The 13,232-nt window shown below is 35.8% G+C and overlaps 1 protein-coding gene across 1 annotated transcript in view; it reads right to left on the bottom strand.

The window, feature by feature from the left end:
• HDAC4 (Histone deacetylase 4) overlaps positions 1-13,232 on the bottom strand; it is a 153,952-nt gene that overhangs the window by 45,562 nt on the left and 95,158 nt on the right. The window lies entirely within an intron of this gene.

Below are 13,232 nucleotides of genomic sequence, written 5' to 3'. Positions count from 1 at the left end.
AATTTGGCCTACTTTGTACATGATTTTTTCTATTTTTTGTTTTCAAAGCTCGGAATTTGAAATGAAAAATATTTCAATTTCTCCATGAAAACTTCAATGAGGTAATTTCGATCTCCCTCGATACTATTTTTTTTAAGTTCGCCGATTCGTCCACAAAACAATGATTTTGTGATAATTTGATAGTTTTGAAATTTTTGTTGAGAATAAAAACCTTCAAATTTGATAATGAGTTTAGTAAAATGTAAATATAATAGACAAATTTCACAAAATTTCGCTTGGATTGGTATCTCAGATTCCAGACTTATAGATCTCCACTAGACAGACAATCGAGGAAGTTGGAAAAACATGTTATATACATTCATCTATATCACTGTTATTTTTTTATTTGCATATGGAAGCTCAAAACACTGAAACATCTCACAAAGGAATAGGAAAAAGCAATTACTACATTTATTTTTAGCTCAGGATGACCTGTTAGTGTAGTGTAATTATTAATACATTCAAAACACAGTTGCTGTACGTCGATATCTGTGCAAAGGAATAGACGCAGGACCGGATTTTGCAGACTCGTGGCCCATGCTGGAAATACGTATATGTTCAGAAAATGAAAGGAATTTTCGTTTTCTCAAAAAAGGATTGTCGCTGGTCCCTTCACGATAGTCTCCATTAGATATTATACACTTGTTCCGGCACTTCTTTCCATCCTCGAAATACTTCTTAAACTCGATTTTTGCGATAGGTTTTATATCTTTCAACGATGCGTTTTCAATGTCATATACGCTTATAAATCGACCCTTTGAAGATCTCTTAATTTTTGAACATAGGAGAAAGTCACACGGAGATATAGCTGGCGAATATGGAGCAACAGCCAATGAAGTGTGAGCAGGTGCATTACTGTGGTGCAAAAACCATGAATTACTTTTTCACAAATCCGGGCGTTTTACTCGTAGCAGACTGAATATAGGCCTTTGTTAGGTTTAGATTAGATGGTCGGGAAGCTGGCCCATGTCCTTATTCACTGCGATAATGTCAGATCTATTGTGATGCTCCTTGGTTGTTAGAGCTCATTGTCTAGCCTGATCTCTTTGATGGGACTCCATAACCTTGACACGGACCCCTTCATATAGCTGGCAGCCTCTGATTTCTTTTCCCCGCATCTTGCGTGTCTTAGCCTTACAATCTTACGGTTATGGTTTAGCAGGTCTTCCGTAAATCTGGGCGATGGTTCCTTCATGAACTCTTCCGCCTGTCTCATTCCTGGGAGCTTATTCCACCAATCTATCCATTCGGCTTGCATCCATGAATTTAAAGATGCCTTTATACATGCTTTCGCTACCCCGCAGAAGGGTTATGGGCCGATCATAGCCTTGGATGCTTCTTCACGGCCTCCTCGTTGTTCTTGTGACCCTCATGTCCGGTAACCCAAGCTGGAGTGACCCTATTTTCGGTAATTAGCTCCTTGAGTGCGCTCAGAAAGCTTCCCTCCAGTCTTGAGAAGACTTGAAATGAGCTGATCGCCTTAATTGCCGCCTGGTTGTCGGAGAAATGACAATGGTTTTATTTGTGACCTTCTGCCTGTTTATTTCCCCTATACAGTGTTCGATGGCCGCTACTTCTGCCTGGAACACAGTTGCATTATGTCCGAGACTGGGTGCGATTCTCGTCTTTGCTCTGTCTCCGTATATACCGGCTTCTATTCCTTCTTGGGTCTTCGAGCAATCTGTATACCAAGTTTCTTCCGCTTTTACCGCTGGGCCGTTTTGCCAGTCCTCTCTACTTGGTATGATGATTTTGAAATGTTTTTGAAGGCTGTACTGCGTAACTGTGTTATCCACGGGCATTCCTAGTATTGGATCTGCCTTTAGTTCATTGTACAGTTTCAAGTATTCTGCACCGTGTGACTGGCTGATTGGGGTTTGCCCCTGCATTAGCCTGTGTGTCACTAGTCAAGCTTCTCTTTGTATGTGCAATGGTGGAATTCCGAGTAGAACCTCAAGTGCTGCAGTTGGGGTCGTTCTCATGGCTCCTGTGACACCTAGGCACGCCAGCTTTTGTATGCCGCCTAAAAGCCTAGCCGTACCCGATTGCTTTGTTCTTGCCCACCAAGTCACTACACCGTATGTTATCATGGGTCTCACTACCCTTATATGTAACCAGAGTGTCATTTTTTTGGTTCAGACCCCAGTTTTTCACGCACATTCTTCTGCAGATTTCCAGTGCCATGCTGGTCACGTGTGCTGTTTTTTGGATGTGGAGGTTCTACGTGAGCCTGTGATCGAAAGTCACTCCTAAGTATTCGACTTCCGTGACCAAAGGGATTCCCCTTCGTTGAGTATTGATGATTTTAGTCCTCGCATCACTCTTTTCCTTGTGAACACAACGACAGTGGTTTTTTGGGCATTCACTGAGCGGTTCTCATGCTCGCATCATATGCCGACGATGTTCAAGGCTCTTTGCATGCGGTCCGAGATGACGCCTGCAAATTCCCAGGCAATACAAGCCTTTGTTAACATTTCACAATTTTGTTATACTTTATTTCCCGTTATTTTTCGAGCATACCTCTTATGTTCAGTTCGAATTTAATTTAGCATTTACTTTTATTATAGACGATATTATAAAGTATTAATCATTGTTATCTGAGTATGAGTCGTAATAGAGTCTGATTGGATAGAGAAAAACATTTGAAAAAAAATATCGAAAAGGCAAAACATGCAATCATCCATCTGACTAGCTCTTACAGAGCTATGAATGAAAATGAAGTTGATCTGGTAAAATTTTGAATACCTACATACTAAATTGATTGGAATATTTGAAAATATAGGATTTTTTTTGTGTGTGAACGGCATCCATTGCTTTGGTCATTAGCCTCGTGTTCTGGGTTGACAATTTTAGTAACTCTCTGAGCCACCTGAAGTACATCATGACTATTCCGTCATCCATGTAACGTTGTAGAATCATCTCAACTCCAACTAAGTAAATTATCTTGAGAAAAATATCTGACTGAGGTAATATAGGATTTACGGATATATCTTTTAATACTTACAAGAAACAAAACATGAACAAGTCTCAGATATAATAATTAAAATAACTGCTTTCGATAGTATGCATACGTTACAGTGACATGGAGATCTATCACAAGATCTATTTTCTATTTCAAGAAAACTAAGATTCAAATTGGTATATTGGGCGTATTGTGTACGACATCGCCTTCAAAGATCATTAGCCTCACATTCCATGTGTAGCTTATGTTGAGATTTTACATATTATTCTACAATATTTTTTATTTCAGTGTTACTTTTGATCACCTATGATTTATATGTCAAGTTGAAAAATACTGCAAAGGTACACTTTTCATTGTTTGTGAATAAATATGGTCATCATAATCATCAGAAAATGTTGTTTATAGCATTTTTGTTTTGTATACTTAGTTATTTCCCTTAGTAGACGGGTCAAGGAATACATAAAACAGTTAATATTGAGAAATCTCAGAAACAACCCCGTTTTCACGATTTAAAAAAAATATTTTGTTCTTTTTTGATCATTTAAAATCAGAAACATTTTGAATCGTTGATATATTTAATTATATTGTTTATACAATATTCATGGTGTCCGTAGGTTGATGTGGCGTTGAGAAAAAGTGGAGTCATACTAATACTCCGCGTGTGGAACAAATCCCTAGATATGAACACTTTTCATTCTTCCGGCAACGGTTACCGTCCTAGGCTATTTTATCATTTCATGCCATGTCACCTTAGAAAGCTCCCTATGCTGGCTTACGTCTTAAGCGCCTGAATGAGGCTCAATCCTACAGTTCCACCGTGTGAGTGGACCAAAAGCCCACTCGTGTTTCCAAATCATTGGACCAAATTACTACATGTCTGACCATCGGGCTACTCCGATATAGATCAAAGCAAGGTAGTAGTGTACCTCAAACCCCCGTACCCTAACTTTGACCCGCTGCATGAAATAGCAGCATAACACAGGACGGTAACCATTTTCGGAAGAGTGAAAAGTGTTTGTATTTAGGCCTAACAGACGGAGTACTGGTATGACTCCACTGGTCCTCAGCGCCACATCAACCTACGAACACATAAAACGGAGATGCAGGTGATGTGGTCTAGCCACATTCAATTGTGGTCCACAGCGGGCCAGAATGTGGATTCTCGCCTACTGTAATCTCAATCTACGTTTGCGTGAAGAACATCCGCCATTTGAGCCACTGCACCTTTGGCAAAGTAACACATGTCGGGCAAAGCTGTTTTTGCCTGGTCCTGATTGATGAAGGTTCTACCGGTGAGAAAGTTATCGAAGTGATTGAAAATATGGTAGTCGGTTGGTGAGGGATCTGGAGAGTATGGAGAGTGACTTGTAAAACGTGCGGACGGTCGTTGTCATGAAGCAGGATCGTAACGCTTCTATTGACTAGTGTCGGCTGCTGCCGACCAAAAAATGATCGTTCTGATTGCGCAAAAGCAAATAAGAATAGACCTCGAAACGTGAATTTTTGTCGACCGTTCAAATCGTGAGGCATCCAACCGCCAACCTCCAGGAGAGTGCTGAGATTTTTATGAAAACTCACTTCCCAGGTTCTGTCTTTCCTGGAACGACGAACTGGACGGATGTACCAACAACACCCTCATAAGACGACTGGTAATATGCTAGTACAGTAATTGATGAGGACAAAATAAGATGGGCTATATCGGGCTCCTCCCCCTTCAATTCACCAGGACCTGACGGTATAAGTCCAGCCCTACTTCAGTGGGGACTGGACACTCTCATGCCGCACCTGATTGGAATATTCAGAGCCTCTCTAGCTCTGAGGTATATTCCCAGTTAGTGGAGATAAGTAAGAGTAGTATTTATACCCAAACCAGGTAGGATGGACTACACCCTACCAAAAGCATTCCGACCAATTAGTCTCACATCGTTTTTCTTAAAAACCATAGAGAGGCTATGTGAGCGGTACATAAGAGGTGAAGTACTTGTTAACAACACACTTCATCCAAATCAGCATGTTTATACCTCGGGAAGGTCTACTGATTCGGCCCTTCACCATGTGGTTGGCAGAATCGAGATATCATTGGACAATAAAGAATTCACCCTGGGTATATTCATAGATATCGAGGGAGCGTTTGATAAAACAACCTTTCCAACAATTACAAAGCAACTACACTCCAGGAATCTATCCCTGGTAGTAGGAGAATGGATACTCCAGATGAGAGAAATTTTTATAGGTTAGTTTAGGGAGTTTTTTATAGGTTAGGGAAGCTAATGCCCAGTTCTTCCGCCATCTCACGCACGTTTGTGATAGGTCAGTCTCCACCAGGGTCCTCGAATTCTCGTACTGAACTACTGTAGGTTGACTATTTCGGGGCTCATCTTAGAGGCTAAAATCTCCGGAACGCCATTTTGCAAACTAACGTCGAACTGTGCGTTCATCAACACTATCCTTGTCAAATGCCTGGTTGATTTTCCAGACTGTATTTGTATTCGTAGAGAAAAATTGGCGAAAGTCGCTTAACGACATGATAAAATAATAAGCTGACAAGACATTAAATAATTAATATAAGATATTTTACATAATGACTATGACAACAACATCAAATTTGTTTTGATGGATATAAATAAGAACCCGAGAGAAATTTTTATAGGTTATGCTAGAGATATTTTTATAGGTTCTGAGTAGTTATCTTTTTGTCAACGCCATTCTTTTGCCTGCATTAAAGCAGTTGAGTTAGTCTATTGTTGAACTCGCAAGTAAACTCTTTCAATATGTTACTTTGATGCATCCTCTTTTAGAGGTATCAACTGAATTGTAAAGCGTTTTAGCGTTTTCAGAGATATACAAAACGACAATTCCATCTTGAATGATAAAAGCAGCAAGTGATAAAAGGTAATTATTGTAAATACCACTGCCTTTTTTGTAGGTAAATATAATGCGCCATTGCCCGCCAATGTTCTGACAATAATTAACTTCGACAAAATGGTTTAGACTTTCGCGGCTGAGGTTTTCAGTGTCACTGTTTTTCGAGTTTGAAAGCCGTGGATTTTTGGAATTTCCTTCTGACGTTTCGCTGGCGCGAGTGGCTAGCTTCTTCAGAGGTTTAACCATCACGGCTTGATGTCCGATGACTAACTTCTAGGCTTCGTAAAGCGTATTTATGCCTTGTCAAGCAATCAGTTGTATTGATACCTGTACTTGTACCTGTACTTGTTAATGTTCCAGGTTCAAGTGCAGGTACAAGAACATGTACAAATACAGGTACCAATACAACTGATTACCTGACAAGGCATAAATACACTTTACGAAGCCTAGAAGTTAGTCACTGAACAGCAAGCCATGATGGTTAAACCTCTGAAGAAGCTAGCCACTCGCACCAGCGAAACGTCAGGAAGAAATTCCAAAAATCCACGGCTTTGAAACTCGAAAAACAGTGACACTGAATAATTAACTTCAATCTTTGTCAAGTACCTACTTACCTGCTTTTATCATTTGAAAATAAAGCAAACATTCATAGAGAAGTTGATGTGAAATATTTCAATTTCAAAAAATTAAAAATTCTCAGTAAAGAAATGTTACTAGATAGCGCAGATTCGTAACTGGTTATTTTCCATATATATTACAGTTGTTAATCCGTAGACAAATACAAAATTTTTCATCAACATTTTGTCAATAACTACAGTCCTGTCCTCAGGAGTACCATGCTTGTACACGGACTCGTTTGTCTATATATAGCCACCTAATTATTAAACCAATCCATGACATGTAAGATAAAAATTCACAACCTTTGCTCCTAGTACATTATTAATTTTATTTGCAAGAATTATCAATGCGTTCACAGAAAAATGTATTTTTCTTATACAGATCCTCACGAACCAGTTTCAATAATAGGTATTGAATAATTGAATGTATAATAAATAATTACCATTGTACAAATTAAATCTTTTGAAGAATTTCGTTCGGGAATAAATTTTTAGAATATATGAGAAGTATATTTTTTCAAGGACAAATCACAAGCACTATAGGACAATTCTTAACGCGCTCTAAGAGCGATGCCCGTGCGAAAGTAGCGATTCACATTGGATTTGAATCGCTGGAGATTAAATCCATTTGGATATAACGAAGTATATTCCACATGTATGCAGATCTCCAAATGAAAAAGTTTTTCAACAGTCAAGTTCGAGGTGTACTGCAGCCACATCCTGTCACATATTTCTGATATGTACCGTTCTTGGTGGAATCGAAGACCCAAGTGCATTTTGGAATTTCATGCAGAACAAAAGAGGTAACTCGAAAATTCTCGGAGTTATGAAGGATGAAACTAAAACTTACACCAAACCGCAAGAAATTATGGATGCATTTGCAAACTTCTTTAAAAGTGTTTATATTATATCTGATGTCTCTTCATATAATACCCTTGACAACTGCACAAATAATTTACCAACAATAATTATCGATCAGTAGATATCGAAGCTGCGAGAAAACTGAAAAATAAACTAATTGTCGGTCCTGATCGAAAACCAAGTTTCGTAGTTAAAAATTGTATTTACCCTTTACTGAGTCCCCTACTTCATATACAGTGTCACCGATAAAGTACGCATCAAATGGGAAACTTTTTTATTTATCGTTTTATGTGAAATTTGATTTTGGCAGTAGATTTTGCTTAAGAAATGATGTCAAATGGCGTCTACAAAATAGGTCACGTGATTTCCTTAACCTGTCAACATTGACATTTAAAAAAAGAAACATCGAAAATTGACATTATTCTTCAAAATATCCAAAAATATCAAAGGATAAAAACATTTTCTTTTGTAATTTTATACCCACACACCAAGTTTCAAACCCATAATGAGTATTTTATATTTTCAATATTTTTCCGCACTCCTGCTTTTTCTACTTATCAAAATTTAAGCACACCTGTACTAAATCATTTATTTTAACTAAACTCGTCACCGAATTTCTTTTTTTGTAATATAATAATATTTTAAGAGCCTCTTTGATGTTAAAAACAAATTTTGAAAAATAAAAGTTGTCAAACTTGATGCAAAGTTCATCTAGTTACAACGGGGCTTTCAAAACTATACAGTACTTGAGTTTTTTAATGAGCAAATGGCCTCACAATATGAATTAGAACAAAACGGAACATTAGGAAACATCATTTCGTGATTCTTGAAGCCCATTCAATAAAAGAAAAAAACTCATAGTATTTACATTTACCTACTCCGCTAACAACACTAATTTAAAAAAACTGGGTAGGCTGTGAAAAAATATGAAACTACATAATGTGTTTTAGAAAACGTCACTGTCACTGAATAAATTAATGCCCGTTAGTTCAATGTAATGTATGAAAATTAAAACAATATGTTATCTTTACAAGAAAAAATTGAAATTGTGCTAATTTGTGGTGAAAACACATTGCATCGACAAGTGGCTGATATTTTTAACGCAAGACATCCTGGTAGACATGTACAGCAATCCACTGTAAGTAGGATTTTAAAAAAATTCAAACTGACTGGTTCAGTTGAAAATACTTTTAAAAAACGTCATAATCCATCACGCAATAATGATGAGGTTCAGTTGGCTGTCTGCCTAGATGTTATCGAACAGGGAAAATCAAGTATTACCAATATTGTAGATAGAACTGGCGTTAAAAGAGAAAGCGTAAGAGCAATTTTACATAAAAATAAATTCAAACCCTACAAACCCAAATTTATAAATACCTTAAAGGAAAGAGATTTCGATGTTCGACTAGATTTCTCTTTCTGGTACCAAGGAGAAGTAGAATCGAACAGAAAATTTCCTTACAAAATCCTATGGACCGACGAAGCTACCTTCACATCGAACGGCGTAGTCAGTTCCCAGAATTGTAGGTGGTGGGCTCAGGAAAATCCTCATTTTGTGATAGAATGTCGGGACCAATATTCATTTAAAACAAATGTGTGGTGCGGTGTTTCAAATAATCAGGTAATGAGGTAATTTTAGACACAATTTAACTTCTCAGGAATATTTGCAATTTCTAAATACTGAGATCAGTGATATAGTGGACAATATGCCGGTTGAAATAAGACACAGTCTGTGGTATCAATGTGACGGGGCTCCTATTCATAGTTCAAGACAAGTCAAAGAGAAACTATTAGATTTTTTCTTGTGGGGTTACTTAAAACAAATCGTTTATAAACAAAGACCTTTTCGTGACGTGAATCACCTAGAAACTGTTATTAGAAACTCTATTTTAAACATAAACCCTGTGAGTATCAGCAACTCAATAAAAGATGTATCTGCATAGAACGCGATGGAAGACATACAGAAACGTAGTGTATTTAATGTCGTGAGTCTTTTTTTCGTGTTTTTTGCTATTAGGTATAGGTACATGTTTATTTTCAGTTCCTTTTAATTAAGATTAAATTCCACTGTATTTTTTGTTAAAAAAACAATAAACACTCTAAGATATTGTTTCCTAATGTTCCGTTTTGTTCTAATTCATATTGTGAGGCCATTTGCTCATTAAAAAACTCAAGTACTGTATAGTTTGGAAAGCCCCGTTGAAACTAGATGAACTTTGCATCAAGTTTGACAACTTTTATTTTTCAAAATTTGTTTTTAACATCAAAGAGGCTCTTAAAATATTATTATATTACAAAAAAAGAAATTCGGTGACGAGTTTAGATAAGTAGAAAAAGCAGGAATGCGAAAAAATAGTGAAAATATAAAATACTTATTATGGGTTTGAAACTTGGTGTGTGGGTATAAAATTACAAAAGAAAATGTTTTTATCCTTTGATATTTTTGGATATTTTGAAGAATAATGTCATTTTTTGATGTTTCTTTTTTTAAATGTCAATTTTGACAGGTTAAGGAAATCACGTGACCTATTTTGTAGACGCCATTTGACATCATTTCTTGAGCAAAATCTACTGCCAAAATCAAATTTCACATAAAACGATAAATAAAAAAGTTTCCCATTTGATGCGGACTTTATCGGTGACACTGTATATATATATATATATATATATATATATATATATATATATATATATATATATATATATATATATATATATATATATATATAATCTTTGTTTGAAAACTTGTGAGTTCCCTGACCTTTGGAAAAAAAGCTCGGGTATGCCCAATTTTTACATTTTACATCAATAAAAAACTATAGAGCCATTTCAGTATTGAACAATTTCTCCAAATTATTTTAAATAATATTATACTCTAATATTTACAATCCAATACGAAATATCATATCAAATGATCGGCATGGGTTTGTAGAAAACAAGTCGTGCATAACCAATCTTGCATGTCTTTCACAATGTGTCTTTAAAGCCTTGGATAGGAAACTGCAGGTTGACGTCATTTATACAGACATAAAAAAACTGTTGATCAAATAGATTTCTTCATTCTTCTCAAGCGTCTCTCAGAATTTGGTTTTTCAGCAAAATTGGTGAAACTCATGTCAAACTATCTACTCGATAGAAAACAGTATGTAAAGTATGAAGGCTCCAAATCTGCTTTATATACTCCCAGTTGCGGAGTGCCCTAAGGCTCGAATTTGGGACCTCTTTTGTTCTTGATTTTCATTAACGATTCAACTAAAATAATAAACAATTCAAAACTGCTCTACGCTGATGACCTTAAAATATTCAAGGTGATAAAAGACTGCTTAGATTGACAGTATGAATTATATACAAAAATAAGTTTCAAAAAAATAGTGATGTCCACCAATACAACACTCGAAACAAAAACAATGTCCACTTAAGCAAATTCAACCGTCTGCACCTGAAAAAATCTCCACTCTATGCAGGAGGATATTTCTATAACCTGCTACCAGATGAAATAAAAGCAAATGAAAATATAGTCAAATTCAAATCCACCTTGAAATCATTTTTGATTGACAACTGTTTTTATTCTCTAACAGAGTTTACTGAACAATTACTAAAATGAAATAACATATTCTCATCCCCTACATAGCACCAGGCATTTTATTCCCAACTCTACACGTACGAACTTTTAAAAAATATGTATTGTATTATTGTATTGTTAGTATTTTTAGGTGTATTTTTCGTTTTTTATTAAGATGTATTGTAATTTTATCCTGATTCGCAACCGAATACGATTATTAGACTTATCTCATGTCATGTAAATGATTCGAAGAGATCAATAAATCTATCTATCTATCTATCTATGATTGGTGCTCCAATAATCATTTGAATCTTAAAATTGATAAATGTCTTGTATTGTCTTTTTCCAGAAAGGAAAGTCTTATACAATTTACTTACGAAATTGATAACAATACCATAAGTCGAGTTAATGAAATGAATGACCTTGGCATTAATTTTGATCAGAAATTCACTTTTGTTTCACATATAGACCAAGCTGTTTCATCCGCTAGTCGAATGTTGGGCTTCATAATGAGTAACACCAGAGAACTTAGAGATACTAAGGTGATAATGACGCTATTCTATGCTTATGTGAGGTCCAAACTAGAATATGGGGCGATGATCTGGTATCCAATTTATAATTCTCATATTCAGCAAATTGAAGCTGTCCAAAGAAAGTTCTTGAAATTCTTGTCTTTTCGTACTACAGGTATTTACCCCCAAAGGGGAATTGACTATTCCATCCTTTTGAACCAATTTAATATTATATCACTGAATACACGTAGACTTCTCATTACGGTCACATTTCTATATGATTTATAAATAGTAACATCTCCTGTACTCCTCTCCTACAAAAAATAAATTTTATGTACCACACCTCAACTCAAGATACGGGAAAACATTTCATTGTCAAAGTAGTAGAACAAATGTGAATCTCAAAGCACCAGTAAATTTAATGTGTTATAACTTTAATTTAGTATGTAACATGTGTGACATTAATGGAAACTCTTTGAACTTTATCAAGGACTGTATCTTACATAGAACCTTTCATTTATAGTTTTTTATATAACTTTAATTTGTTTTATGTCGACCTTGTGAAGGCTAATTTATTTATAATATGTCAATTGAATCTAATTATATTATTTCATTTATATTTTTATTAATATCATTTGTAATTTGCCAATTTGATATGTAATATGTGAATTTAATTGAATTGAATGTTATTTTTTTAGTACATTTTCTTTAAGGTATGGATCATAACATATTGTTGACACGATTTGATATGACATCTTTGGAAAATAGGAGAGTTATCCTTGGTATAAAATTCCTGCATAAATTACTCAACAACAATATTGACAGTACGGTTCTTTTACCCGAGATCAATTTCTTGGTACCAAGAAGTGACGGTCGATACAATCTGAAATTCTATTGCGAAGCATCACGCACAAATATTATGCTACGATCACCATTGAATTTTATGTGCAGTAGCTTCAATAAAATCTGTGAACACTGCGATATTCATTTCGACTCTTTGAACACCTTGGTATCCATAATCACTTGTAATAATACTATAAATAACTTTTGTGTCAGTACTGTAACATTGCATGATTTGTAACTTTTTGTGTTATATACCTACTCAATTTTTCATTCCTCTTTGAAATTCTACTCACACGAATATTTTATATATACTTTGTTTTAGCATTTACTTTTATACATTTCTATATTCCATTATTTTTAATATTTAGTTCATATATACTCTGTAATAATAGCATTTCCTGTAACTGGATACTCCTGTTGGAAATAGTGCTAACTATCTATCTATCAAATGTGCCAAGTCACTCGAACACTCCCCGTGAAAGTATCTATAGAAGAGAGCCAAATCCCCAACGTTCCTTTTCTGGGTGGAATCCAGCAGTTTTAGGGTATGCTTAGGGGTAGAGTTCCATACATTAGAACAGTACTCCAAAGAGGGTCTGATCTGACCTTTATAAAGCATCAAAAGTTGCTGAGGTGTGTACAGTTTTCTGGTTCGGAACAGTGTTCCAAGCTTTTGAGGAGCAGCCTTTGCAATTCCAGCGACATGATTGTGTCAAGACATATTGGTGCCCATTTTAACCCCCAACCGACTTATCGGAGCCGAAAGCGTAATTGTTTGTCCTAGATCCTCATTAAGACATGCAACGTCCTGCTGCCGGTAAAGATGAAGAGACAAGTATGCTGTCGTCAGCAAAGCAATATATTAGGTAAGTCATTGATGTGAAGTAAAAAGAGGGTTGGAGACAATATGGATCCCTGACGAACACCAGTGTTGATGCTAACACACACGGTCAAAGGCCACAGAAATATCA

Source organism: Leptinotarsa decemlineata, unplaced genomic scaffold, assembly GCF_025532065.1.
Source record: "Leptinotarsa decemlineata unplaced genomic scaffold, Ldec_3_MD MMD2_tig00026340_RagTag_RagTag, whole genome shotgun sequence".
In the NCBI taxonomy this organism is placed as follows: domain Eukaryota; kingdom Metazoa; phylum Arthropoda; class Insecta; order Coleoptera; family Chrysomelidae; genus Leptinotarsa; species Leptinotarsa decemlineata.
This window is presented reverse-complemented; position numbering and strand designations above follow the sequence as displayed.